The 23360-nt window shown below is 43.0% G+C and overlaps 9 pseudogenes; all 9 read right to left on the bottom strand.

The window, feature by feature from the left end:
* Positions 1–170: 170 nt before the first annotated feature.
* On the bottom strand, positions 171–435 carry LOC130288435 (U2 spliceosomal RNA; annotated as a pseudogene).
* Positions 436–1911: 1476 nt separating this feature from the next.
* On the bottom strand, positions 1912–2180 carry LOC130289442 (U2 spliceosomal RNA; annotated as a pseudogene).
* A 1470-nt stretch (positions 2181–3650) lies between these two features.
* On the bottom strand, positions 3651–3916 carry LOC130289363 (U2 spliceosomal RNA; annotated as a pseudogene).
* Positions 3917–5392: 1476 nt separating this feature from the next.
* On the bottom strand, positions 5393–5659 carry LOC130289990 (U2 spliceosomal RNA; annotated as a pseudogene).
* A 1455-nt stretch (positions 5660–7114) lies between these two features.
* Positions 7115–7373, bottom strand: LOC130290091 (U2 spliceosomal RNA; annotated as a pseudogene).
* A 1469-nt stretch (positions 7374–8842) lies between these two features.
* Positions 8843–9106, bottom strand: LOC130289230 (U2 spliceosomal RNA; annotated as a pseudogene).
* Positions 9107–10570: 1464 nt separating this feature from the next.
* LOC130288426 (U2 spliceosomal RNA) lies at positions 10571–10837 on the bottom strand (annotated as a pseudogene).
* A 1466-nt stretch (positions 10838–12303) lies between these two features.
* On the bottom strand, positions 12304–12561 carry LOC130290089 (U2 spliceosomal RNA; annotated as a pseudogene).
* A 1460-nt stretch (positions 12562–14021) lies between these two features.
* LOC130289169 (U2 spliceosomal RNA) lies at positions 14022–14286 on the bottom strand (annotated as a pseudogene).
* Positions 14287–23360: the final 9074 nt, after the last annotated feature.

The raw sequence follows: 23360 nt of genomic DNA, 5'->3' as shown, positions 1-23360 counted from the left end.
ATTTTTTATTTTTACACCAATCAGTGTGCAAACATGGTCATTAAAACGCTAAATGAATAGACGTTCATAAACCAGTCAGTGCAACTCATCATTTTGGTCTCCAATTCTCAAACTCAAATTCTCACCCACGGAGGATTAAATGAGAATCTTTCTTGTTTAACACTGGAATGGGGTGGTGCACTGTTCACTACCCGAAGATACTGCCACATCGGGTCAATGCATAGGGCGACAGAAGCAAGCTTCCAAATCAGCTCCCTTTCTCAAAAATCCATTTAATTTATGGTCCCCAGATAGGGAACATATGTATCAGTATGTGCTCACAAGTCACCCAAGTGCAAGTATTCACACAAAAAAAAACGTGCCTCAGGATGCGATCTGTCGCAAGATCCTTTCTTTTTTTTACACTTGATCTAAGCCAAAAGGCCTAGAGGGGATAACCGGGAAAGGGGTGGACCCAACCATGTCCCCTTCATGAGCACTCACATTACTCATAGGAATGGAAGGAAGGCTGGCAGCCAACCAGCCTCCCATACACTCTCTGGGTGGGTGGCAGTCAGCCACCCATACATACATACATACAGCACAGGCTAAACCCACATCATCACTTAAAAAAAGGACAGGCGACCATTGCACTCTGATGGAGCATTTAGCAATGCAATCCATAGCCTGGCTTTTGCCTGAACCCCCATCACTCCTCCTCTTGCATATAAGACAATATTTCAGATCTGCATATGAAAACAACACGCCTACCTTTGTTGCACATAGCTGCCTGCCTGTCTCTAGTTACCCCACTGGCTGTAGCTGCGTCCCTTCCGACATGGAATAACACCAACTGTAACGATAAACTGAAAATTAACAGTATAAACCTGCATCATTTTGGACTCTGGTATTTGCTGAATCCGGGTGACCTGACAACCGATGGTGGTGCCGCTGGTGATTCTGGCCTTCTTGGAAACTGTTGGGCCTATGTGTTAGCTCACACATCACTTGGGTATCCATGGTAACTACCACAACATGGTCATCTGCAGTTTACATCTAGCCCTAGAAGTGGCATTGAATGGCATTTTAAAAGTGCTAAGGGTCCTGGTGCAATAATCCTCCCATGAGGATCAGCCTCAACGGCTTTGTAGATTGCACTCATGTCAGCAACTCCATATACATTTTTTTTCTTCATGCTTCTTTCTTCATCCTTTTTTCTTTCTGTCATTCAGACTTTCATTCATTCGATCTCTCTCACTCACTTGCTTTAACTCATTTGTTCTCACTCACTCACTCACTCAATCACTCACTCACTCATTCACTCTCACTCACTCTCACTCTCTCACTCACTCGCTCACTAAGTCAGTCTCTCTCTCTCTCTCTCTCTTTTTCTTTTTATATATATTTTTTTCCGTCTTCTTCTTCTTCTTCTTCTTCTTCAGACCCTGTCATAGCACTAATGCCTTTCCAATACCACCAGCAGATGGAGACACTCCATTGCAACATTGGTTGTGAGCAGCAGTTTCTAAAAACAAATGCCTCATGGCGGATTTCCCATGCATCAATGGATGGTAAATTTTGTTTTTATCATTCACTGACCACAGAAACCAATGCATGGTCAAGCAACAGCAATGACACACCCTTGTGTATAGGCATGAGACCCTCACGTCATTTAACAGGATTCAGCACCACCCACAAGACAGCTACCTGTCATGTCATGTCAAACCTGCACAGGTGTGCTAGATTATTATTATTTAGTTTTATTTTATTTTTTTACACCAATCAGTGTGCAAACATGGTCATTAAAACGCTAAATGAATAGACGTTCATAAACCAGTCAGTGCAACTCATCATTTTGGTCTCCAATTCTCAAACTCAAATTCTCACCCACGGAGGATTAAATGAGAATCTTTCTTGTTTAACACTAGAATGGGGTGGTGCATTGTTCACTACCCGAAGATACTGCCACATCGGGTCAATGCATAGGGCGACAGAAGCAAGCTTCCAAATCAGCTCCCTTTCTCAAAAATCCATTTAATTTATGGTCCCCAGATAAGGAACGTATGTATCAGTATGTGCTCACAAGTCACCCAAGTGCAAGTATTCACACAAAAAAAAAAAAACATGCCTCAGGATGCGATCTGTCGCAAGATCCTTTCTTTTTTTTACACTTGATCTAAGCCAAAAGGCCTAGAGGGGATAACCGGGAAAGGGGTGGACCCAACCATGTCCCCTTCATGAGCACTCACATTACTCATAGGAATGGAAGGAAGGCTGGCAGCCAACCAGCCTCCCATACACTCTCTGGGTGGGTGGCAGTCAGCCACCCATACATACATACAGCACAGGCTAAACCCACATCATCACTTAAAAAAAGGACAGGCGACCATTGCACTCTGATGGAGCATTTAGCAATGCAATCCATAGCCTGGCTTTTGCCTGAACCCCCATCACTCCTCCTCTTGCATATAAGACAATATTTCAGATCTGCATATGAAAACAACACGCCTACCTTTGTTGCACATAGCTGCCTGCCTGTCTCTAGTTACCCCACTGGCTGTAGCTGCGTCCCTTCCGACATGGAATAACACCAACTGTAACGATAAACTGAAAATTAACAGTATAAACCTGCATCATTTTGGACTCTGGTATTTGCTGAATCCGGGTGACCTGACAACCGATGGTGGTGCCGCTGGTGATTCTGGCCTTCTTGGAATCTGTTGGGCCTATGTGTTGGCTCACACATCACTTGGGTATCCATGGTAACTACCACAACATGGTCATCTGCAGTTTACATCTAGCCCTAGAAGTGGCATTGAATGGCATTTTAAAAGTGCTAAGGGTCCTGGTGCAATAATCCTCCCATGAGGATCAGCCTCAACGGCTTTGTAGATTGCACTCATGTCAGCAACTCCATATACATTTTTTTTTCTTCATGCTTCTTTCTTCATCCTTTTTTCTTTCTGTCATTCAGACTTTCATTCATTCGATCTCTCTCACTCACTTGCTTTAACTCATTTGTTCTCACTCACTCACTCACTCAATCACTCACTCATTCACTCTCACTCACTCTCACTCTCTCACTCACTCGCTCACTAAGTCAGTCTCTCTCTCTCTCTCTCTCTCTCTTTTTCTTTTTATATATATTTTTTTCCGTCTTCTTCTTCTTCTTCTTCTTCAGACCCTGTCATAGCACTAATGCCTTTCCAATACCACCAGCAGATGGAGACACTCCATTGCAACATTGGTTGTGAGCAGCAGTTTCTAAAAACAAATGCCTCATGGCGGATTTCCCATCCATCAATGGATGGTAAATTTTGTTTTAATCATTCACTGACCACAGAAACCAATGCATGGTCAAGCAACAGCAATGACACACCCTTGTGTATAGGCATGAGACCCTCACGTCATTTAACAGGATTCAGCACCACCCACAAGACAGCTACCTGTCATGTCATGTCAAACCTGCACAGGTGTGCTAGATTATTATTATTTAGTTTTATTTTATTTTTTTACACCAATCAGTGTGCAAACATGGTCATTAAAACGCTAAATGAATAGACGTTCATAAACCAGTCAGTGCAACTCATCATTTTGGTCTCCAATTCTCAAACTCAAATTCTCACCCACGGAGGATTAAATGAGAATCTTTCTTGTTTAACACTGGAATGGGGTGGTGCACTGTTCACTACCCGAAGATACTGCCACATCGGGTCAATGCATAGGGCGACGGAAGCAAGCTTCCAAATCAGCTCCCTTTCTCAAAAATACATTTAATTTATGGTCCCCAGATAGGGAACATATGTATCAGTATGTGCTCACAAGTCACCCAAGTGCAAATATTCACACAAAAAAAAAAACGTGCCTCAGGATGCGATCTGTCGCAAGATCCTTTCTTTTTTTACACTTGATCTAAGCCAAAAGGCCTAGAGAAGATAACTGGGAAAGGGGTGGACCCAACCATGTCCCCTTCATGAGCACTCACATTACTCATAGGAATGGAAGGAAGGCTGGCAGCCAACCAGCCTCCCATACACTCTCTGGGTGGGTGGCAGTCAGCCACCCATACATACATACAGCACAGGCTAAACCCACATCATCACTTAAAAAAAGGACAGGCGACCATTGCACTCTGATGGAGCATTTAGCAATGCAATCCATAGCCTGGCTTTTGCCTGAACCCCCATCACTCCTCCTCTTGCATATAAGACAATATTTCAGATCTGCATATGAAAACAACACGCCTACCTTTGTTGCACATAGCTGCCTGCCTGTCTCTAGTTACCCCACTGGCTGTCGCTGCGTCCCTTCCGACATGGAATAACACCAACTGTAACGATAAACTGAAAATTAACAGTATAAACCTGCATCATTTTGGACTCTGGTATTTGCTGAATCCGGGTAACCTGACAACCGATGGTGGTGCCGCTGGTGATTCTGGCCTTCTTGGAATCTGTTGGGCCTTTGTGTTAGCTCACACATCACTTGGGTATCCATGGTAACTACCACAACATGGTCATCTGCAGTTTACATCTAGCCCTAGAAATGGCATTGAATGGCATTTTAAAAGTGCCAAGGGTCCTGGTGCAATAATCCTCCCATGAGGATCAGCCTCAACGGCTTTGTAGATTGCACTCATGTCTGCTACTCCATATACATTTTTTTTTCTTCATGCTTCTTTCTTCATCCTTTTTTCTTTCTGTCATTCAGACTTTCATTCATTCGATCTCACTCACTCCCTTGCTTGCTTTAACTCATTTGTTCTCACTCACTCACTTACTCACTCAATCACTCACTTATTCACTCTCACTCACTCTCACTCTCTCACTCACTCGCTCACTAAGTCAGTCTCTCTCTCTCTCTCTCTCTCTCTCTTTTTCTTTTTATATATATTTTTTTCCGTCTTCTTCTTCTTCTTCTTCAGACCCTGTCATAGCACTAATGCCTTTCCAATACCACCAGCAGATGGAGACACTCCATTGCAACATTGGTTGTGAGCAGCAGTTTCTAAAAACAAATGCCTCATGGCGGATTTCCCATCCATCAATGGATGGTAAATTTTGTTTTATCATTCACTGACCACAGAAACCAATGCATGGTCAAGCAACAGCAATGACACACCCTTGTGTATAGGCATGAGACCCTCACGTCATTTAACAGGATTCAGCACCACCCACAAGACAGCTACCTGTCATGTCATGTCAAACCTGCACAGGTGTGCTAGATTATTATTATTTAGTTTTATTTTATTTTTTTACACCAATCAGTGTGCAAACATGGTCATTTAAACGCTAAATGAATAGACGTTCATAAACCAGTCAGTGCAACTCATCATTTTGGTCTCCAATTCTAGAACTCAAATTCTCACCCACGGAGGATTAAATGAGAATCTTTCTTGTTTAACACTGGAATGGGGTGGTGCACTGTTCACTACCCGAAGATACTGCCACATCGGGTCAATGCATAGGGCAACGGAAACAAGCGTCCAAATCAGCTCCCTTTCTCAAAAATCCATTTAATTTATGGTCCCCAGATAGGGAACGTATGTATCAGTATGTGCTCACAAGTCACCCAAGTGCAAGTATTCACACAAAAAAAAAAACGTGCCTCAGGATGTGATCTGTCGCAAGATCCTTTCTTTTTTTTACACTTGATCTAAGCCAAAAGGTCTAGAGGGGATAACCAGGAAAGGGGTGGACCCAACCATGTCCCCTTCATGAGCACTCACATTACTCATAGGAATGGAAGGAAGGCTGGCAGCCAACCAGCCTCCCATACACTCTCTGGGTGGGTGGCAGTCAGCCACCCATACATACATACAGCACAGGCTAAACCCACATCATCACTTAAAAAAAGGACAGTCAACCATTGCACTCTGATGGAGCATTTAGCAATGCAATCCATAGCCTGGCTTTTGCCTGAACCCCCATCACTCCTCCTCTTGCATATAAGACAATATTTCAGATCTGCATATGAAAACAACACGCCTACCTTTGTTGCACATAGCTGACTGCCTGTCTCTAGTTACCCCACTGGCTGTCGCTGCGTCCCTTCCGACATGGAATAACACCAACTGTAACGATAAACTGAAAATTAACAGTATAAACCTGAATCATTTTGGACTCTGGTATTTGCTGAATCCGGGTAACCTGACAACCGATGGTGGTGCCGCTGGTGATTCTGGCCTTCTTGGAATCTGTTGGGCCTATGTGTTAGCTCACACATCACTTGGGTATCCATGGTAACTACCACAACATGGTCATCTGCAGTTTACATCTAGTCCTAGAAGTGGCATTGAATGGCATTTTAAAAGTGCTAAGGGTCCTGGTGCAATAATCCTCCCATGAGGATCAGCCTCAACGGCTTTGTAGATTGCACTCATGTCTGCTACTCCATATACATTTTTTTTCTTCATGCTTCTTTCTTCATCCTTTTTTCTTTCTGTCATTCAGACTTTCATTCATTCGATCTCACTCACTCACTTGCTTTAACTCATTTGTTCTCACTCACTCACTCAATTACTCACTCACTTATTCACTCACTCTCACTCTCTCACTCACTCGCTCACTAAATCAGTCTCTCTCTCTCTCTCTCTCTCTTTTTCTTTTTATATATATTTTTTTCCATCTTCTTCTTCTTCTTCAGACCCTGTCATAGCACTAATGCCTTTCCAATACCACCAGCAGATGGAGACACTCCATTGCAACATTGGTTGTGAGCAGCAGTTTCTAAAAACAAATGCCTCATGGCGGATTTCCCATCCATCAATGGATGGTAAATTTTGTTTTTATCATTCACTGACCACAGAAACCAATGCATGGTCAAGCAACAGCAATGACACACCCTTGTGTATAGGCATGAGACCCTCACGTCATTTAACAGGATTCAGCACCACCCACAAGACAGCTACCTGTCATGTCATGTCAAACCTGCACAGGTGTGCTAGATTATTATTATTTAGTTTTATTTTATTTTTTTACACCAATCAGTGTGCAAACATGGTCATTAAAACGCTAAATGAATAGACGTTCATAAACCAGTCAGCGCAACTCATCATTTTGGTCTCCAATTCTCAAACTCAAATTCTCACCCACGGAGGATTAAATGAGAATCTTTCTTGTTTAACACTGGAATGGGGTGGTGCACTGTTCACTACCCGAAGATACTGCCACATCGGGTCAATGCATAGGGCGACGGAAGCAAGCTTCCAAATCAACTCCCTTTCTCAAAAATCCATTTAATTTATGGTCCCCAGATAGGGAACGTATGTATCAGTATGTGCTCACAAGTCACCCAAGTGCAAGTATTCACACAAAAAAAAACGTGCCTCAGGATGCGATCTGTCACAAGATCCTTTCTTTTTTATACACTTGATCTATGCCAAAAGGGGATAACCGGGAAAGGGGTGGACCCAACCATGTCCCCTTCATGAGCACTCACATTACTCATAGGAATGGAAGGAAGACTGGCAGCCAACCAGCCTCCCATACACTTTCTGGGTGGGTGGCAGTCAGCCACCCATACATACATACAGCACAGGCTAAACCCACATCATCACTTGAAAAAAGGACAGGCGACCATTGCACTCTGATGGAGCATTTAGCAATGCAATCCATAGCCTGGCTTTTGCCTGAACCCCCATCACTCATCCTCTTGCATATAAGACAATATTTCAGATCTGCATATGAAAACAACACGCCTACCTTTGTTGCACATAGCTGCCTGCCTGTCTCTAGTTACCCCACTGGCTGTAGCTGCGTCCCTTCCGACATGGAATAACACCAACTGTAACGATAAACTGAAAATTAACAGTATAAACCTGCATCATTTTGGACTCTGGTATTTGCTGAATCCGGGTGACCTGACAACCGATGGTGGTGCCGCTGGTGATTCTGGCCTTCTTGGAATCTGTTGGGCCTATGTGTTGGCTCACACATCACTTGGGTATCCATGGTAACTACCACAACATGGTCATCTGCAGTTTACATCTAGCCCTAGAAGTGGCATTGAATGGCATTTTAAAAGTGCTAAGGGTCCTGGTGCAATAATCCTCCCATGAGGATCAGCCTCAACGGCTTTGTAGATTGCACTCATGTCAGCAACTCCATATACATTTTTTTTTCTTCATGCTTCTTTCTTCATCCTTTTTTCTTTCTGTCATTCAGACTTTCATTCATTCGATCTCTCTCACTCACTTGCTTTAACTCATTTGTTCTCACTCACTCACTCACTCACTCAATCACTCACTCACTCATTCACTCTCACTCACTCTCACTCTCTCACTCACTCGCTCACTAAGTCAGTCTCTCTCTCTCTCTCTCTTTTTCTTTTTATATATATTTTTTTCCGTCTTCTTCTTCTTCTTCTTCTTCAGACCCTGTCATAGCACTAATGCCTTTCCAATACCACCAGCAGATGGAGACACTCCATTGCAACATTGGTTGTGAGCAGCAGTTTCTAAAAACAAATGCCTCATGGCGGATTTCCCATCCATCAATGGATGGTAAATTTTGTTTTTATCATTCTGTGACCACAGAAACCAATGCATGGTCAAGCAACACAATGACACACCCTTGTGTATAGGCATGAGACCCTCACGTCATTTAACAGGATTCAGCACCACCCACAAGACAGCTACCTGTCATGTCATGTCAAACCTGCACAGGTGTGCTAGATTATTATTATTTAGTTTTATTTTATTTTTTTACACCAATCAGTGTGCAAACATGGTCATTAAAACGCTAAATGAATAGACGTTCATAAACCAGTCAGTGCAACTCATCATTTTGGTCTCCAATTCTCAAACTCAAATTCTCACCCACGGAGGATTAAATGAGAATATTTCTTGATTAACACTGGAATGGGGTGGTGCACTGTTCACTACCCGAAGATACTGCCACATCGGGTCAATGCATAGGGCGACAGAAGCAAGCTTCCAAATGAGCTCCCTTTCTCAAAAATCCATTTAATTTATGGTCCCCAGATAGGGAACGTATGTATCAGTATGTGCTCACAAGTCACCCAAGTGCAAGTATTCACACAAAAAAAACCGTGCCTCAGGATGCGATCTGTCGCAAGATCCTTTCTTTTTTTACACTTGATCTAAGCCAAAAGGCCTAGAGGGGATAACCGGGAAAGGGGTGGACCCAACCATGTCCCCTTCATGAGCACTCACATTACTCATAGGAATGGAAGGAAGGCTGGCAGCCAACCAGCCTCCCATACACTCTCTGGGTGGGTGGCAGTCAGCCACCCATACATACATACAGCACAGGCTAAACCCACATCATCACTTAAAAAAAGGACAGGCGACCATTGCACTCTGATGGAGCATTTAGCAATGCAATCCATAGCCTGGCTTTTGCCTGAACCCCCATCACTCCACCTCTTGCATATAAGACAATATTTCAGATCTGCATATGAAAACAACACGCCTACCTTTGTTGCACATAGCTGCCTGCCTGTCTCTAGTTACCCCACTGGCTGTAGCTGCGTCCCTTCCGACATGGAATAACACCAACTGTAACGATAAACTGAAAATTAACAGTATAAACCTGCATCATTTTGGACTCTGGTATTTGCTGAATCCGGGGGACCTGACAACCGATGGTGGTGCCGCTGGTGATTCTGGCCTTCTTGGAATCTGTTGGGCCTATGTGTTAGCTCACACATCACTTGGGTATCCATGGTAACTACCACAACATGGTCATCTGCAATTTACATCTAGCCCTAGAAGTGGCATTGAATGGCATTTTAAAAGTGCTAAGGGTCCTGGTGCAATAATCCTCCCATGAGGATCAGCCTCAACGGCTTTGTAGATTGCACTCATGTCAGCAACTCCATATACATTTTTTTTTCTTCATGCTTCTTTCTTCATCCTTTTTTCTTTCTGTCATTCAGACTTTCATTCATTCGATCTCTCTCACTCACTTGCTTTAACTCATTTGTTCTCACTCACTCACTCACTCACTCAATCACTCACTCACTCATTCACTCTCACTCACTCTCACTCTCTCACTCACTCGCTCACTAAGTCAGTCTCTCTCTCTCTCTCTTTTTCTTTTTATATATATTTTTTTCCGTCTTCTTCTTCTTCTTCAGACCCTGTCATAGCACTAATGCCTTTCCAATACCACCAGCAGATGGAGACACTCCATTGCAACATTGGTTGTGAGCAGCAGTTTCTAAAAACAAATGCCTCATGGCGGATTTCCCATCCATCAATGGATGGTAAATTTTGTTTTAATCATTCACTGACCACAGAAACCAATGCATGGTCAAGCAACAGCAATGACACACCCTTGTGTATAGGCATGAGACCCTCACGTCATTTAACAGGATTCAGCACCACCCACAAGACAGCTACCTGTCATGTCATGTCAAACCTGCACAGGTGTGCTAGATTATTATTATTTAGTTTTATTTTATTTTTTTACACCAATCAGTGTGCAAACATGGTCATTAAAACGCTAAATGAATAGACGTTCATAAACCAGTCAGTGCAACTCATCATTTTGGTCTCCAATTCTCAAACTCAAATTCTCACCCACGGAGGATTAAATGAGAATCTTTCTTGTTTAACACTGGAATGGGGTGGTGCACTGTTCACTACCCGAAGATACTGCCACATCGGGTCAATGCATAGGGCGACAGAAGCAAGCTTCCAAATCAGCTCCCTTTCTCAAAAATCCATTTAATTTATGGTCCCCAGATAGGGAACGTATGTATCAGTATGTGCTCACAAGTCACCCAAGTGCAAGTATTCACACAAAAAAAAAAAACGTGCCTCAGGATGCGATCTGTCGCAAGATCCTTTCTTTTTTTACACTTGATCTAAGCCAAAAGGCCTAGAGGGGATAACCGGGAAAGGGGTGGACCCAACCATGTCCCCTTCATGAGCACTCACATTACTCATAAGAATGGAAGGAAGGCTGGCAGCCAACCAGCCTCCCATACACTCTCTGGGTGGGTGGCAGTCAGCCACCCATACATACATACAGCACAGGCTAAACCCACATCATCACTTAAAAAAAGGACAGGCGACCATTGCACTCTGATGGAGCATTTAGCAATGCAATCCATAGCCTGGCTTTTGCCTGAACCCCCATCACTCCTCCTCTTGCATATAAGACAATATTTCAGATCTGCATACGAAAACAACACGCCTACCTTTGTTGCACATAGCTGCCTGCCTGTCTCTAGTTACCCCACTGGCTGTAGCTGCGTCCCTTCCGACATGGAATAACACCAACTGTAACGATAAACTGAAAATTAACAGTATAAACCTGCATCATTTTGGACTCTGGTATTTGCTGAATCCGGGTGACCTGACAACTGAAGGTGGTGCCGCTGGTGATTCTGGCCTTCTTGGAATCTGTTGGGCCTATGTGTTAGCTCACACATCACTTGGGTATCCATGGTAACTACCACAACATGGTCATCTGCAGTTTACATCTAGCCCTAGAAGTGGCATTGAATGGCATTTTAAAAGTGCCAAGGATCCTGGTGCAATAATCCTCCCATGAGGATCAGCCTCAACGGCTTTGTAGATTGCACTCATGTCTGCTACTCCATATACATTTTTTTTTCTTCATGCTTCTTTCTTCATCCTTTTTTCTTTCTGTCATTCAGACTTTCATTCATTCGATCTCACTCACTCACTTGCTTTAACTCATTTGTTCTCACTCACTCACTCACTCAATCACTCACTCACTTATTCACTCTCACTCACTCTCACTCTCTCACTCACTCACTCGCTCACTAAGTCAGTCTCTCTCTCTCTCTCTCTTTTTCTTTTTATATATATTTTTTTCCGTCTTCTTCTTCTTCTTCAGACCCTGTCATAGCACTAATGCCTTTCCAATACCACCAGCAGATGGAGACACTCCATTGCAACATTGGTTGTGAGCAGCAGTTTCTAAAAACAAATGCCTCATGGCGGATTTCCCATCCATCAATGGATGGTAAATTTTGTTTTTATCATTCACTGACCACAGAAACCAATGCATGGTCAAGCAACAGCAATGACACACCCTTGTGTATAGGCATGAGACCCTCACGTCATTTAACAGGATTCAGCACCACCCACAAGACAGCTACCTGTCATGTCATGTCAAACCTGCACAGGTGTGCTAGATTATTATTATTTAGTTTTATTTTATTTTTTTACACCAATCAGTGTGCAAACATGGTCATTAAAACGCTAAATGAATAGACGTTCATAAACCAGTCAGCGCAACTCATCATTTTGGTCTCCAATTCTCAAACTCAAATTCTCACCCACGGAGGATTAAATGAGAATCTTTCTTGTTTAACACTGGAATGGGGTGGTGCACTGTTCACTACCCGAAGATACTGCCACATCGGGTCAATGCATAGGGCGACGGAAGCAAGCTTCCAAATCAACTCCCTTTCTCAAAAATCCATTTAATTTATGGTCCCCAGATAGGGAACGTATGTATCAGTATGTGCTCACAAGTCACCCAAGTGCAAGTATTCTCAAAAAAAAAAAGTGCCTCAGGATGCGATCTGTCACAAGATCCTTTCTTTTTTATACACTTGATCTATGCCAAAAGGGGATAACCGGGAAAGGGGTGGACCCAACCATGTCCCCTTCATGAGCACTCACATTACTCATAGGAATGGAAGGAAGACTGGCAGCCAACCAGCCTCCCATACACTTTCTGGGTGGGTGGCAGTCAGCCACCCATACATACATACAGCACAGGCTAAACCCACATCATCACTTGAAAAAAGGACAGGCGACCATTGCACTCTGATGGAGCATTTAGCAATGCAATCCATAGCCTGGCTTTTGCCTGAACCCCCATCACTCATCCTCTTGCATATAAGACAATATTTCAGATCTGCATATGAAAACAACACGCCTACCTTTGTTGCACATAGCTGCCTGCCTGTCTCTAGTTACCCCACTGGCTGTAGCTGCGTCCCTTCCGACATGGAATAACACCAGCTGTAACGATAAACTGAAAATTAACAGTATAAACCTGCATCATTTTGGACTCTGGTATTTGCTGAATCCGGGTAACCTGACAACCGATGGTGGTGCCGCTGGTGATTCTGGCCTTCTTGGAATCTGTTGGGCCTATGTGTTAGCTCACACATCACTTGAGTGTCCATGGTAACTACCACAACATGGTCATCTGCAGTTTACATCTAGCCCTAGAAGTGGCATTGAATGGCATTTTAAAAGTGCTAAGGGTCCTGGTGCAATAATCCTCCCATGAGGATCAGCCTCAACGGCTTTGTAGATTGCACTCATGTCTGCAACTCCATATACATTTTTTTTTCTTCATGCTTCTTTCTTCATCCTTTTTTCTTTCTGTCATTCAGACTTTCATTCATTCGATCTCACTCACTTACTTGCTTTAACTCATTTGTTCTCACTCACTCACTCACTCAATCACTCACTCACTTATTCACTCTCACTCACTCTCACTCTCTCACTCACTCGCTCACTAAGTCAGTCTCTCTCTCTCTCTCTCTCTTTTTCTTTTTTTTATATATTTTTTTCCGTCTTCTTCTTCTTCAGACCCTGTCATAGCACTAATGCCTTTCCAATACCACCAGCAGATGGAGACACTCCATTGCAACATTGGTTGTGAGCAGCAGTTTCTAAAAACAAATGCCTCATGGCGGATTTCCCATCCATCAATGGATGGTAAATTTTGTTTTTATCATTCACTGACCACAGAAACCAATGCATGGTCAAGCAACAGCAATGACACACCCTTGTGTATAGGCATGAGACCCTCACATCATTTAACAGGATTCAGCACCACCCACAAGACAGCTACCTGTCATGTCATGCCAAACCTGCACAGGTGTGCTAGATTATTATTATTTAGTTTTATTTAATTTTTTTACACCAATCAGTGTGCAAACATGGTCATTAAAACGCTAAATGGATAGACGTTCATAAACCAGTCAGTGCAACTCATCATTTTGGTCTCCAATTCTCAAACTCAAATTCTCACCCACGGAGGATTAAATGAGAATCTTTCTTGTTTAACACTGGAATGGGGTGGTGCACTGTTCACTACCCGAAGATACTGCCACATCGGGTCAATGCATAGGGCGACGGAAGCAAGCTTCCAAATCAGCTCCCTTTCTCAAAAATCCATTTAATTTATGGTCCCCAGATAGGGAACGTATGTATCAGTATGTGCTCACAAGTCACCCAAGTGCAAGTATTCACACAAAAAATAACGTGCCTCAGGATGCGAACTGTCGCAAGATCCTTTCTTTTTTTTACACTTGATCTAAGCCAAAAGGCCTAGAGGGGATAACCGGGAAGGGGGTGGACCCAACCATGTCCCCTTCATGAGCACTCACATTACTCATAGGAATGGAAGGAAGGCTGGCAGCCAACCAGCCTCCCATACACTCTCTGGGTGGGTGGCAGTCAGCCACCCATACATACATACAGCACAGGCTAAACCCACATCATCACTTAAAAAAAGGACAGGCGACCATTGCACTCTGATGGAGCATTTAGCAATGCAATCCATAGCCTGGCTTTTGCCTGAACCCCCATCACTCCTCCTCTTGCATATAAGACAATATTTCAGATCTGCATGTGAAAACAACACGCCTACCTTTGTTGCACATAGCTACCTGCCTGTCTCTAGTTACCCCACTGGCTGTAGCTGCGTCCCTTCCGACATGGAATAACACCAACTGTAACGATAAACTGAAAATTAACAGTATAAACCTGCATCATTTTGGACTCTGGTATTTGCTGAATCCGGGTAACCTGACAACCGATGGTGGTGCCGCTGGTGATTCTGGCCTTCTTGGAATCTGTTGGGCCTATGTGTTAGCTCACACATCACTTGGGTATCCATGGTAACTACCACAACATGGTCATCTGCAGTTTACATCTAGCCCTAGAAGTGGCATTGAATGGCATTTTAAAAGTGCTAAGGGTCCTGGTGCAATAATCCTCCCATGAGGATCAGCCTCAACGGCTTTGTAGATTGCACTCATGTCTGCAACTCCATATACATTTTTTTTTCTTCATGCTTCTTTCTTCATCCTTTTTTCTTTCTGTCATTCAGACTTTCATTCATTCGATCTCTCTCACTCACTTGCTTTAACTCATTTGTTCTCACTCACTCACTCACTCACTCAATCACTCACTCACTTATTCACTCTCACTCACTCTCACTCTCTCACTCACTCGCTCACTAAGTCAGTCTCTCTCTCTCTCTCTTTTTCTTTTTATATATATTTTTTTCCGTCTTCTTCTTCTTCTTCTTCAGACCCTGTCATAGCACTAATGCCTTTCCAATACCACCAGCAGATGGAGACACTCCATTGCAACATTGGTTGTGAGCAGCAGTTTCTAAAAACAAATGCCTTATGGCGGATTTCCCATCCATCAATGGATGGTAAATTTTGTTTTTATCATTCACTGACCACAGAAACCAATGCATGGTCAAGCAACAGCAATGACACACCCTTGTGTATAGGCATGAGACCCTCACGTCATTTAACAGGATTCAGCACCACCCACAAGACAGCTACCTGTCATGTCATGTCAAACCTGCACAGGTGTGCTAGATTATTATTATTTAGTTTTATTTTATTTTTTTACACCAATCAGTGTGCAAACATGGTCATTAAAACGCTAAATGAATAGACGTTCATAAACCAGTCAGTGCAACTCATCATTTTGGTCTCCAATTCTCAAACTCAAATTCTCTCCCACAGAGGATTAAATGAGAATCTTTCTTGTTTAACACTGGAATGGGGTGGTGCACTGTTCACTACCCGAAGATACTGCCACATCGGGTCAGTGCATAGGGCGTCGGAAGCACGCTTCCAAATCAGCTCCCTTTCTCAAAAATCCATTTAATTTATGGTCCCCAGATACATTGAAACTACACACTAATATTCAAATCTCCCCAATGAAAATTAGACATAAACAAATAATGCATCTAAGGCATACAACCATTTGTATTCACAAATGTGTTATCATGTGTGAGTATTTGGTTGGTGATTGATTGCTTTTTGGCCTTTTGGTTCAGATCAAGTGAAAGTTTGGTCTGTGTCAGGGGGTGCGGGTGACTCTGCATAGCGGAGTGTATTTTCGGTGATACTGTGGTTCTAGGGCTGACAGGAGAAGATAAACTTTGTCAAGAATACCATTCGGATCAAGGTGAATATAGCGGACGAGGAGAAGAACAGGATCACCTTTGTGGGGCACAACCTGGTCGAGGATATGGCTGGAATCGAGATGAAGGAAGTCTTCTGCCTACAGGAAACTAGGAGGCAAGGTTAGCACGATGTCACGTTCTATGATATTGATCTTTTAAATCAACTGGTGCCAGAAAGTTAAACAGATTTGTAAATTAAAAGAGAAAAAGAAAGTGTAAGTGCAGCTCACAATTAATAAATGACACTGGCGAGGTCAACAGGGCATGCAACTATACTAAAGTTGCAAAGACTAGAAAATATATATATAGAAAAAATGTTGCCCGGATCTTCCAAGATAGTGTAATCAATTGTATATAAGAAATAGATTACTGGGTCGTGCTCCAATAATAATTCAAAACAATTTTTTTATTGTTAAAATGAAATCTAATACAGTGCATTACTCCTCACAGGGCCCATGTGAGAAAAACACATAAGATGTATATACACATGCAGACAATCTTAAAATATAAACAATTTTAAAATAATTAATTTTAAAGGGTACCTCTCATCAAAAAAACTTTTGATATATTATAGATTAATGTATGCAGAATAACTTTACAATTGAATTTTATTAAAAAATATATTTCTTTCTATTTAATTTTCCACTTTGAAGAAATGACCACTAGGGGTCTCATGCTGGAGTCCTAAACGCTACAAGCTGCCAGTCTGCTTTGTTCACAAAGAAGAACACTCAGAGCTGCAAGCCTGCTTTGTTCACAGCCTGTTTGGCTGTGAACAAAGCAGGCTGGCAGCTCTGAGTGTTTAGGACTCCAGCATGAGTCAGAAATGCTTGCTGACAGGACTGATTGGGAAAAAAAAACAATAGAAAGAAGCATATTTTTCATTAACATGCTATTGGAAAGTTATTCAACATTCATTAGTCTAAAATATATCAAAAGTTTATTTGATGAGAGGTACCCTTTAACCCCTTAAGGACACATGACGTTCTCATACATCTCCATTTCCGAGTCCTTAAGGATACATGACGTATGAGAACGTCATGTGTTTTACCGGCCCCCCGCAACCATCTGGAGCGGAGCCGGTGCCCGATGCCTGCTGAAATCTTTCAGCAGGCATCGGGGCATATCGCAAAAAGGGAATGCTGGGAGCTGTAGTTATGCAACAGCAGGAGGCAGACCACCACAACTCCCAGCATTCCCTTATGGGCATGCTGGGACTTGTAGTCTTGCAACAGCTGGAGGCACATTCTTTCTATGGAAAAGTGTACCTTCAGCTCTTGTGTAACTACAACTCTCAGCTTGCACAATCAGCTAAAGTGCATGCTGAGAGTTGTAGTGGTGCATCTGGTGGTTGCATAACTACAACTCCCAGCATGCCCGTTGGCTGTCGGTGACTGCTGAGAGTTGTAGTTTTGCAACAGCTGAAGGCACACTGAGTTAAGTAGCAAACCAGTGTGTCTCCAGCTGTTGCATAACTACAATCCCCAGCATCCCCAGCCAAAGTAGTATGCCTCCAGCTGTTGCATAACTACAACACCCAGCATGTCCTTCCGCTGTCCGTACATGCTGGGGGTTGTAGCTTTTGCAACAGCTGAAGGCACACTGGTTGCAAAACACTGAGTTTGTTACCAAACTCGGTGTTTCACAACCAGTGTGCCTCCAGCTGTTGCAAAACTACAACTCCCAGCATGCACTGATAGACCGTACATGCTGGGAGTTGTAGTTTTGCAACAGCTGGATGTCCCCCCCCCCCCCAATGTGAATGTACAGGGTACACTCACATGGGCCGAGGATTACAGTAAGTATCCGGCTGCAAGTTTGAGGTGCGGCAAAATTTCTGCCGCAGCTCAAACTGCCAGCGAGAAACTACTGTGAACCCCCCGCCCGTGCGACTGTACCCTAAAAACACTACACTACAATAACACACAATAAAATAAAAAGTAAAAAACACTACATATACACATACCCCTACACAGCCCCCCTCCCCTCCCCAATAAAAATGAAAAACGTCTGGTACGCCACTGTTTCCAAAACGGAGCCTCCAGCTGTTGCAAAACAACTACTCCCAGTATTGCCAGATAGCCATTGACTGTCTAGGCATGCTGGGAGTTTTACAACAGCTGGAGGCACCCTGTTTGGGAATCACTGGTGTAGAATACCCCTATGTCCACCCCTATGCAAGTCCCTAATTTAGGCCTCAAATGCGCATGGCGCTCTCACTTTGGAGCCCTGTCGTATTTCAAGGCAACAGTTTAGGGCCACATATGGGGTATCGCCGTACTCGGGAGAAATTGCCTAACAAATTTTGGTGGGTATTTTCTGCTATTACCCTTTTAAAAAATGTAACATTTTTGGGGAAACAAGCATTTTAGGTAACAAAAATATATATTGTTTTACATATGCAAGAGTCGTGAAACACCTGTAGGGTATTAAGGTTCAAATTACCCCTTGTTACGTTCCCCGAGGGGTCTAGTTTCCAAAATGGTATGCCATGTGTTTTTTTTTTGCTGTCCTGGCACCATAGGGGCTTCCTAAATGCGGCATGCCCCCCAAAAACCATTCGTCGCTCCTTCCCTTCTGAGCCCTCTACTGCGCCCGCCGAACAATTATTGTAGACATATGAGGTATGTGCTTACTCCAGAGAAATTGGGTTTCAAATACAAGTAAATATTTTCTCCTTTTTACCCCTTGCAAAAATTCAAAAATTGGGTCTACAAGAACATGCGAGTGTAAAAAATGAAGATTTTGAATTTTCTCCTTCACTTTGCTGCTATTCCTGTGAAACACCTAAAGGGTTAATACACTTACTGAATGTCATTTTGAATACTTTGGGGGGTGTAGTTTTTATAATGGGGTATTTTATGGGGTATTTCTAATATGAAGACCCTTCAAATCCACTTCAAAACTGAACTGGTCCCTGAAAAATAGTGAGTTTTAAAATTTGGTGAAAAATTTAAAAATTGCTGCTGAACTTTGAAGCCCTCTGGTGTCTTCCAAAAGTAAAAACTCATAAATTTTATGATGCAAACATAAAGTAGACATATTGTATATGTGAACCCCAAAAAAATATATTTTAAATATCCATGTTCCTTACAAGCAGAGAGCTTCAAAGTTAGAAAAGTGCAAAATTTTCATTTTTTTCATCAAATTTTGGGATTTTTCAACAAGAAAGGATGCAAGTTACCATAAAATTTTACCACTAAGTTAAAATAGAATATGTCACGAAAAAACTATCTCGGAATCAGAATGATAACTAAAAGCATTCCAGAGTTATTAATGTTTAAAGTGACAGTGGTCAGAATTGCAAAAAACGCTCCGGTCCTTAAGATATAAAATGGCCTGGTCCTTAAGGGGTTAAAATGACAGGCATATAAGGTTGCTCTATATGGGCAAAATATGACTCAAATCTGTATGTATCCTCACAATATGGGGATATAGCATAGATATTTGAAATGAATAAGTGTCCTTTTATATATCAGTTTGTATCAAGTTAAATACTGTGTTACCGGTCCTGTAGTAGAGTGGATAGATTTGCTCAGACGGCTCACGCTGAAGGCAATTCAAGTTGTTACTGTGCCTGGATGGGAGGGCTGCAGCGGCGATCTCGGATGATGCTGTGGCTGTAGCTTGCGAGGTCCAGATGTTATGCGGTGGTGGTCGTCACAGGCTGTTGGTGCTGGCAGGCGCGGATGGTACTTTAATGTCGGGAGACCACAGGTGCTGGAAAGCGCTTAAGATGTCAATTTCCTCACCGCTGGAGTTGGAATACGCCAGAGATCGCACGCTGACTGAATGGAACTCTCCTTGTATAGATGGCGTGTGACGTCAGCTGAGCCGGAGCTGGAGATGTGGAGTCAGGACCGGACACAAGCCTGGATCGGCTAGTAGGCAGAGAGTCCGCAGTAAGTAGTCACTTTACTCCGTAGGTACAATTCATATAGAGCATAGGTGCCAGTGAACAAGACTAGACGCGTTTCAGGGTTCTCAGATGTGACCCTTTCCTCAGTAGATTTGTAAATTACTTCTATTAAAAAATCTTAATCCATCCTGTACTTATTAGCTGCTGAATACTACAGAGGAAATTCTTTTCTTTTTGGAATTCTCTCTGATGACATCACAAGCACAGTGCTCTTTGCTGACATAATAATAATAATAACTCTTTATTTATTGTTCTCCTAAGTGGGATTTGAACCCAAGGCCCCAGCACTGCAAGGCAGCAGTGCTAACCACTAAGCTAGCATGCTGCCATTAGCATGCATCTGCTATGCACGGTTGCTAAAATGGACAGAGATGTCAGCAGAAAGCACTGTACTCGTGATGTCATCAGTGTTCCAAAAAGAAAGGAATTTCCTCTGTAGCATTCAGCAGCTAAGAAGTACTGGAAGGATTAAGATTTTTTTATAGAAGTCATTTACAAATATGTGGTGTGGTGTGGTGCTGTGCGGCGTCTGTTGCTGCCGTGGCACCCTGTCTGCGGGGAGGTGCGACCCATGGACTGGTTTGAGTGGCATTGGGGCCGCTCTGCCAGTGGGTCATTCCCCATGTGGGCACTGGTGTTGCGGCGGTGGTTGTCGCCGCCCAGTGCTACACCATTTTATGCTAGGGACCCACTCTAAATAGGTGGCCTTGACGTAGCGAGTGGGCTTTGCACTTTTTCAAAACGTATATAATAACAACCTGTTAGTTTTTGAAATTATGCTGAGAAGCAATTATATCATTGTGCAAGATTGTAGATGTGCACCATGTCTGTCTTCTACCTGAATTCACATAATTTACAAATATGTTTAACTTTCTGGCACCAGTTGATTTAAAAGAAAAAAGGTTTTCACCGGAGTACCCCTTTAATAGTTGCATATCTTTCTACTAGAGTCTGAGAGAGAATAAGGAGAATGTGGTGATGAAGAGTGTGTCTTTTGAACCCCTGATTGAATTGGAAGAAAAACCTGTGATTGTCCGTGTATATAACTCCTTTATGGATGTTAAGCTGATTGACAACTTTCTGAAACAATATTGTGAGAGTGTAAGAGGTGGAGTGCCACAGAAGCATATCCTTGGAGTCTTCAATGCTGAATATAAGTTTTGGGTGAAGCTGAAGCCAGACCCAGAAGGGATTTATGGTGTGAGACATCCTCCTGCCAGTTTTTCAATTGCAGGGCAAAGGGGTTACTTGCCCTACCCTGGGCAGCCTTTTTATTGCCGGAACTCATTTGGTCATGTGAAGGAAGATTGTTTTATAACCAAGGTGTGCAGAAACTGTAAAAAGGAGGGTCATGAGGCTGGTGCATGCCCTAATCCTAAAGCGTGTCATTTGTGTGGAGAGCCTGGACATTTGCCGAGGGATTGTCCTGTGCAAAAAAAAGAGAATAGAAGAGGTCCGGGAAGAAAGGCAGAAAGCGCTTGAAAGGAGGCAGGAGGAAGGGAGGTTGTTTTTGGAGGAAAAAGAAAGAAAGGAGGCGAAAGAAAGAGAGTCAAGAGCTGTGCTGGAGGAAACTCCAGTTTTGGAGGGAAAAGTTGTCTGTTCTGAGGGAAACCCCGTTTTGGAGGGAAACTCTGCCATTAAGCTTATGGAGAGTGAAGTGGTGGAGGAGATGGAGGAGGGGAAGATTGAACAATTTTTCCAGTGATGACTGTGAGGAGGCAATGCCTCACATAGAAGATTCATTGGAGGAGGTCTCTCCCTCAGGAGTGCAGAGGGGGAGAAAGGTGGATGTGTTTTTCGTACCCCAAAAAGGCTCGGTCTGAGGGGAGTGTTCCGGTCCCGGTTAGTACGAGCAACTTGTTCGAACTGCTACTTGAGGCCAAGATGGATTATGAAAGTCATGGACAAATACCGTTGACAACTTTGAACCGGAAAGTGGCTGAATGAGTAATGGATTTGCTTTTAGTTTTTTGGGTTTTGCATAAAGGGGGGGGTGGTGGAATGTCATTTAAAATTGTCTCATTTAATGTTAGGGTGTTTAGGGTTAGGAGGGCGGCAGTTTTGAAGGAATTGGGGGCAGATGTTATTTGTGTACAGGAGTGTGGGTTGGTGGAGGAGGTAAGGAAGGGGGAGTGGGGATATGGGGATGCTATGTGGTCTATGTCTTCTGTTAATAGGAATGATGGGGTGGGTGTATTGTTTAGGGATAAGAGGTTTAAGGTTGAAACTTATGTTGTGGTTGAAGAGGGAAGGTGTTTGATGGTTAAAGTGGAGGTGGGTGGAGTTAAGATTTGAATATTTAATGTGTGTGCGTCTGTTAAGAAGAATGAGAGGGTGGGGCTGTTTGAAAAGTTAAAGTTGTTTTTGCCAGGGAGAGAGCCTGTGGTTTGTGTGGGGGACTTTAATTATGAGATTGAAGGAAGTAAGATGGATGTATCGGGTAGAATGTTGAAGAATATGGTGAATGATCTGAAGTTGCAAGACGAGGCTAAGTTGTGCAATGTTGATGTTGTGTCCGACTTACTATTCAGATAGGGGAGAGTGTGCTTCAAGATTGGAAATGTGTTTTGTGTCAAAAGGAGTGGTGGGTTTGGAGTATATGCAAATGAAGGTTTGTATTGTATTCAGATCATGAGTGTGTAAGATGTGGTTTAGGGTTTAATGTGGAATGTATGAGTGGGGGGGTTTATGGAAATTGAATGTCAGTTTGATGGAGGAGGAAGGGGTGTATGGGAGGTATGTGAAGAAGTATAAGGTTTGGAAGAGGAGTAATTTTTGTGGATGTACATTTTGTGGATGTATTGCAGTGGTGGGGTTGGTTGTAGGAGAGAACACGTTTTCTTTAAGAGAGAGGGGTATAAGAGAGCTGTGGGGAAGAGAGGAAGGTATGAGTGGTTGCAGAAGAGATTGGTTTTCTTGAAAAAATTGAGTAAGAATGGTGGTTGTGTGGAGAATGAGTTTGAAGAGACTAAGAAGGAGATAGAAGATTGGATGTTGGAGAGAGGAAGAGAAATTGTGTATCAGGCAAAGTTGGATAAGTTGGAGAAGGGTGAGAGATGCTCAAGGTTTTTCTTTAAAAAGTTGTCTGGTAAGAGAGAGGAGTTGATAGAGGTGTATGATAAGGATGGTGTGGTGATCAAAGGTAAGAGGGCGTTGAGTGTGGTTGAGGATTTTTATAAGGATTTGTATGCTGAGAAGGAGTGTGATATAGGTCTGCAGTCTGAGGTGATTGGGAAGATTGAGAACAGAGTGCATGATGGAGAGGCAGTTAGTCTGGTGAA

The sequence above is a fragment of the Hyla sarda genome, chromosome 8 (assembly GCF_029499605.1).
Source record: "Hyla sarda isolate aHylSar1 chromosome 8, aHylSar1.hap1, whole genome shotgun sequence".
NCBI classification, from domain to species: Eukaryota; Metazoa; Chordata; class Amphibia; order Anura; family Hylidae; genus Hyla; species Hyla sarda.
Note: the sequence above shows the minus strand (reverse complement) of the source record. Positions and strands in the feature narration are given on the sequence as shown.